Source organism: Stigmatopora nigra, chromosome 4 (assembly GCF_051989575.1).
Source record: "Stigmatopora nigra isolate UIUO_SnigA chromosome 4, RoL_Snig_1.1, whole genome shotgun sequence".
NCBI classification, from domain to species: Eukaryota; Metazoa; Chordata; class Actinopteri; order Syngnathiformes; family Syngnathidae; genus Stigmatopora; species Stigmatopora nigra.
The window spans coordinates 1,077,120-1,083,926 of NC_135511.1; positions in this window are offsets into that span (position 1 = coordinate 1,077,120).

Here is a 6,807-nt window from a genome sequence, read left to right on the forward strand (position 1 = left end):
TGACCAGTTCCAATCCCCTACCGACCTCCAACAGAGTAGCCCCTTTTATTAACAAAGGGTCATGTGACCTAGGTACAAACTTAAGGCGGGACGAAGTGACACAAAGAAATGGGCGTGTCTTAGTAAATGACTTGCCCCTAACTCATAGGTGTTATGAAGGAAACTTACCACTAGTCTCTCCAAAATTCTATCCAAGTGACTATACAGCATAAAAGTAGTAAAGAATACATTCTATACTTCACATTTCCCCCCTATAGTTACTTTGAAAGAATTTTCATGAAATACATAAATTTATATCCCTCCTATCCAGATTCTAGAATACAAATATCATCAGCATTATTTATCAAGGGGTATGGAAAACAATAAAATCACTTGTCAAGGCAGAGGCAAAAACTTGAGGTAATTTTAGGGTTATCCGAGAAAAATCCGTCTGCGTCCCTCTTTATGAGCGGACACAGTTTTTAAGTCAAAACAAGTACAATAACCCGAAGCACTCGACATACCGAGACTCGTCACACTTTGAAAGAGTGGAAGAATCTCCATTATGATTTGCCACGCGGTTATACTGTATGTCATTGTAAGCTACCAGCATGTGCTAGATAGTATTTCGAATCATAGAAAATACAGAACCGTAACAAAATCGCAAGTGAGGGAGTTGCAAATTTAAACACAATCAAAAAAACCACGACCCGTGTTGGCCAAGGCTTTCATTTCAGCTATAGCCCGAGTCATGTATTGGTTTCATCTGGGATGAAGGTGCAGCAGTGTTCTCCCATCATGGCACACACATCTCCATCATTGGCTCCATCCTCCTCCAACTCCATTTCCCTTAGGGTTTTTAAATCATCGGCTATACCTCGGATTTGGCAAAGTTGCGACAGTATGATTTTCTGGGGGGGTGGACCACTTGTAGTCACAACGGAACACCACCACCCCAGATTGAATCATGTGGTTTGAATTGCACTGCTTTTGGTCCCTTATCGCTTACTGTTATGTTCATTACCCTTAAAAGGAATGCATCTTATCTGCCTCACTGCAGATTTAAGCGCGACGTCTAGACCCAGTGAATTCAGGATGTCAGGATACCACACATCTTCTTCATAGTAGTTCTCCAGATTGTTCTTTTCATACCAATTCACTCTCCTCTGTAATAGGAGTATGTCACCATCTTGTTTTCCCACTCGAGTCTCAGTGGGCGGGGCGTTCAGACACGCCCAGGCAGTCACTGACAGTGCAGTCACTGTGATGTAGCTGGCAACAGCTTTCACTGTGGCCTATGTGTAGAGGTGCAAAGTCTACGGAAGCTCAAGGTTAAGTGAGGCGTGCTCGTGGCAGGTGAGTAGACTGATGAGTTTTTTACGGACAAGGGTTTTGATACCGTCCAACTTCCAGTCTACTCAGAGTCACCTGTGTCTCGAACCACCTTGACCTGAGATTGGTGAATCTACGTATACCTCTCAGCAATCTTTGCAGCAGTGGAGGTTGGTGAGTTGGGCCCCGAATGGGTCTTCCCATCGTGGAGAGAACCAGGACTTCCTATTTATGACTCGGATCAGCATCCAGTCACCTGGCTTCATCACCTCCTGCAAAGTAGACAAAAGGGAATCACGGCAGCTTGCCTGTTCTTTGGACAAGTTTCTCCATACATGTTACCATCCATTCTGTGATTAGGTCTGCCTTGCCCTTAGCCTTTTGTCATGTTTCACCTTCCCATAGAGCAGTGTTTTTCAACCTTTTTTGAGCCACGGCACATTTTTTTACATTGGAAAAATTTGTGGCACACCACTAACCAAAGATTTTACAAAATGACACTCTGTATAGTATATTTAATTACAATATAATTTCTCAATTTATTTATACTCAGTCAGTGTGAAACCTGGGCCTGTTTAGATGAACACAAAGCCGATATCCTGGCAGGAATAGTAGAAAGACACACACGAAGCTCTTCTTCAACAGCTCTCAGTCTCGCTCTGTTTTTAGTTTTTATAGCAGTTAGGCTTGAAAAGCTCAGCTCACACAGATATGTTGTGGAAAATGGGAGCAATGTCAGAACAGCTTTGTTGGCCAGAATGGGGAACTCCTTGGCAGCAGTCAACCAAAAACTGTCCAAAGGAAGATCAGCAAATCTTAGTTTTAAACCACGATCCTGTCTCAGTTCAGTTAGTTCCTCCTGCTCTTGTAAAGTCATGTCCTTTCGAACAACTGATGCCGAGCTGTATGGGTCCCTAACCCAGTCAAAGCATTCAGTGGAGGCTGAAGAGAAATAAAATGACAACTTCTCCTCAAGACTTTTCAAATGTTTACCTATTACCTCAGACAGTGCAGCAGTGTTGCTTTGCTGTTTGTCTGTGAGTGGGAACATCTCCAGGTTGGCACGTTGCACATGTTGTTGCCAGAGGTGCACCTTTAAACGGAATCCATTTATTTTATCTGTGCTTGTAAGCAGGTTTTCATTTCGGCCCTGCATCCTTGTGTTCAGTTCATTAAGATGATGAAATATATCAGCCAGGTATGCCAACTTTGCGCACCACTCATCACTTGCAAACTGATTTGAGTAATCAGACCTCTCATTTGTCAGAAACATTTTAAGTTCCTCTCGCAGCTCATACACACGGGTCAGCACCTTACCGCGCGACAACCATCGGACCTCCGTATGGAGCAATAAGGCTTTATGCTCCGCTCCCATTTCCTCACACAGAGATGCGAATATACGGCTTTTCAGAGGTCGTGTCTTCACAAAGTTCACCATGCGCACCACATCGTCCAACACAGGAACCAGTTCTACTGGTAAAGTCTTCGCAACGAGGGCCTCACGGTGCAAAAAACAGTGCGTAATAATCAGATCTGGGTTTCTTTCCTTCACTCTACTCACGAAGCCTTTGGTGCGCCCGACCATGGCTGCAGCTCCATCAGTGCACACACTTGTGCAGTTTTCCCACGTAAGTCCTCCCTGGTCAAGATATTCCGATGTGACCCGAAAAATTTCCTCTCCAGTTGTTTTTTCTGGCAGTGTCTTGCAAAATAGGAAGTTTTCTCTAATGGCATCACCATCCACAAAACGCACATTGGCCAAGAGCTGAGAATTCCACTAATATCCGTAGACTCGTCAACTTGCAACGCAAATTTCCTACTGATGCGTATCTTTTCCAAAACATGGCTTTCGATGTCTGTAGACATGTCATCAATACGCCTGGCAATTGTGTTATCAGAGAGCGGGACTTTATCTATGTCTTTAGCCGCACCAGGGCCGAGCATCTCGTTGACAATGGCTTTACAGGCAGGTAGTATTAATGTCTCTGCCACAGTGTGCGGCTTTTTTGATTTAGCAACAAGTTCGGCGACTAGGTAACTAGCTTTGTTCGCTTTCTCATTTACCTTTGTGGTTTTTCTCATAAACGTTGCCTGTTTCTCTGTGTTTACATGCAGGCGAACAAAATAGTCTATCGGCTTGTTTTGAAGCGACGGGTGTTTCGTTTGGAGATGGCGTTTAAGCTTGCTTGGCACCATGGCGCTGTTGGATAGCTTCTCGCCACACACCAGGCATAACGGAATAGGTGTCGTCTCATCCCCGGTGAAAGTAAATCCAAACGAAAGATAGCTTTTACTATATTGCCTTGAGCTCACCGTCTTTGCTTTGTTTTCTCCACCACTCATACTAGGGCCTTTATCCGGGTCAGAATCTTGTCCAGGGCGCAGTTCGGAGTTTGCAGTTGTCCTTTTTAAAAACTTCTCCATGACTGTCACCACGGTGCATCACTAATTTTCTTGGCGGAACGTGTCAATCAACTACGTGTTGCCACACGGACAAATATTACATTACGCTGCCAGCCTTTGCAGCACGGACATTGGACAATGACATCATATTTGCAGAAATCTATTAATAAATGTTAATTTAAAAAAAAGGATATTGGATAATTTCTCACGGCACACCTGAGGATCTCTCACGGCACACTAGTGTGCCGCGGCACAGTGGTTGAAAATCACTGCCATAGAGGGTGTTGAAATGGTCTTCCATGAACATTTGTTTGCTCTACCAGTCCCACACTCTTTGGACGTTGTCCTCGTTTGGGCCTGAGGTTACCTTGCACACCATGACTGCAACAAATCAAACACCAAAAAATTAAAAGTAGGTATTTAGACCTCTGGGACATGGAACACACACTACCATGTCCATCATCCCCCCTGTTGAGACATGGTTCAATCCATGGCTCAATTTTGGAATAATTTTTGGGAGGCACGCTAGGCCTTTAGCTGTGTACAGGTCTTCTGCAGACTGTTCTGTGTTCTTTCTGTATAGATGCATCTCTACCTTCTGTGATGCAATGTTTTGCATATTAATTAATACTGTTTTCGACTCAGTTTTTGTTGTTGTGAATACTGTGCAGTAAGTGTTTGCGCTGCTGCTTTAGCTGCTGTCGTCTTTAGCGCGTGCTCAACACCTGCATACGGCCACTTGGTTGGGCTTAATTCTCTAATGGACAAAAATCACAACAATCTTACTTATTCCATCACTTTGCTTGTGAAAATCTGAATGCTTTATCAGTCAAAAGTAGATATACTAGCTGTTATTCTATTGTGGTTGCTGCTTCCTTGTTAAGATCAATAACTATATTTGATTTTTCCTTTCCTGCAATTACACAAATTAACTAATCATGCTAAAAATATGAAGAATACATAGAGCAAACCAGGCTGCCTTCTCCTCAGGAAAACAGCTTTCCCGCTCTCTGTAACAGTTACATTGACATCAATTAATATCCAGAAACAAATGTATACATTTATAATTCTGAAAAGAATTGAACGCACTAAACTGTAACAACCCCTTGTTTATCAGGGTTAATATTTTCTAGCATAATTGTCCTTTAGAGCAATTAAAACTCATTACTTATAAATTGCATACTAATCAAGTCCCAATTCAATTAACAATGTGTATTGCGTTGCACATTTATCTCAGCTGTTTGAAAATTCTAAAATATCCCAAACTAGTAGTCTTTTTTTTATCAAATGTAACATTCCATTGTCTTTGGAGTTTGCCAATCATCTATAAAACTTTCTTAATCAACATTTTCCAGTAGTCAGGCATAAAATTAAAATTTAGTTACATATCTATCCATTGGAATCTCTCATTTCTCTCTTAATCGTTTACTTTAAAAATCTGTAAGAAGGTTTGTTCTCAATTGAAACGCTTTCACTTTTTATGGAGACAATAAAACCAATATAAAAGTTCCTTATGGTTTATGGCATTGCTCCTCGAGCAATAATCTTTCCAATCAATATTGGATGCTTTCCATTACGTCTGATCACGTCAATAAGCTTATCTTACCTGTCTCCTCAAACGTTTCAACTGAGAGAACCTCCTTACAGTGCAAAGGTGTATCTGCATTCTCCTTTTCAGCTATTTTCATGTCTGCTGTTTGGTCAGCAACAGTTGTACGGACGTTCTCATTTTGGGTTGCTCGTGCGTCTTCTCCATGTTTCCTGTTGAAAAACACAGTCTTCTTCTGCTAACTCAAAATTAGTGCGTTTCTTTAATGTTTTCTTTTATACAGATAGCCAGATTAGACTCATCATTCAGCTCCAATCGTGTAGTGAATAATGGCGTTTGGTGTGGTAACTAAATATGGAACATTTTGTCAATTCAGTCAATTAATCTGTTAACACAATTTGGATGCCATTATCCCTATAAATCAATGGTACTTTGGAATGTCATATGATGCACTGTTTTTGTTTTTCTCAGTGCTCAAAATTTCGCATTGCAGATTTGTTCCTCCAATCCAATGCATTATCATCAAAAAATGTCCTTGGACTAAACAATTTTCCTTGATTTTTCATCGCCATCCAAAAAGGCTTATTGGCGATTTCAGAAGTTGATTTCAAATTTCCAATCCTTCGCTGCCATCCCTGAAAAGGGCTTATTGGCAGTTCCAGAAATCTATTCCAATTTGCTAAATCCTTTTCCACCTTGATATCTAAGGGATTGAATATATCTTGGTGGTTGGCCAATCAAAAACACAAAAAGACAAACAACCATTCACGCTCACACTCATTCATATTACAAAGTTCAAATCAAAATATGATGGACGTTAAATTGTAGATTATACTATTATTTGATTAAAGTTGTCAAACAGTAATTTTTTGCTCTTTCTCTTAGTCGAAATGGAAGTTGTCTGGTTTCTAGGGCATCAACTTTTGCCGGCGTGAAGTCTGTGTGAGCACAACATTTTTTGTGTAATATTAGGAGATTTAAGTAATATTTGGAGAAAAATCATAAAATGATGCGATCAATAACTTTACTTGGTTATTTGCATCACTCAAACCGGAAGTCGTTCAGGGTCCACATGCCAAATTTCCGTGACATTAGGTCATTGTGAAAAATTAAATTTTGGAATAATTTTGGATGCGATTTCTGCTGATAAAACTTCGATGAGAATAACTATTATAAATATAGGCGACAAAGATTTTCAGATGGTGGTGTCCCTTGAGATTTTTTTCAATGCAAAAAGTGTGGCTCGGCTCAAAAAAGGTTGGGATACACTGATATAGATATATAGAGATATAGAGATATAGAGATATAGAGATATAGAGATATAGAGATATAGAGATATAGAGATATGGAGATATGGAGATATGGAGATATGGAGATATGGAGATATGGAGATATGGAGATATGGAGATATGGAGATATGGAGATATGGAGATATGGAGATATGGAGATATGGAGATATGGAGATATGGAGATATGGAGATATGGAGATATGGAGATATGGAGATATGGAGATATGGAGATATGGAGATATGGAGATATGGAGA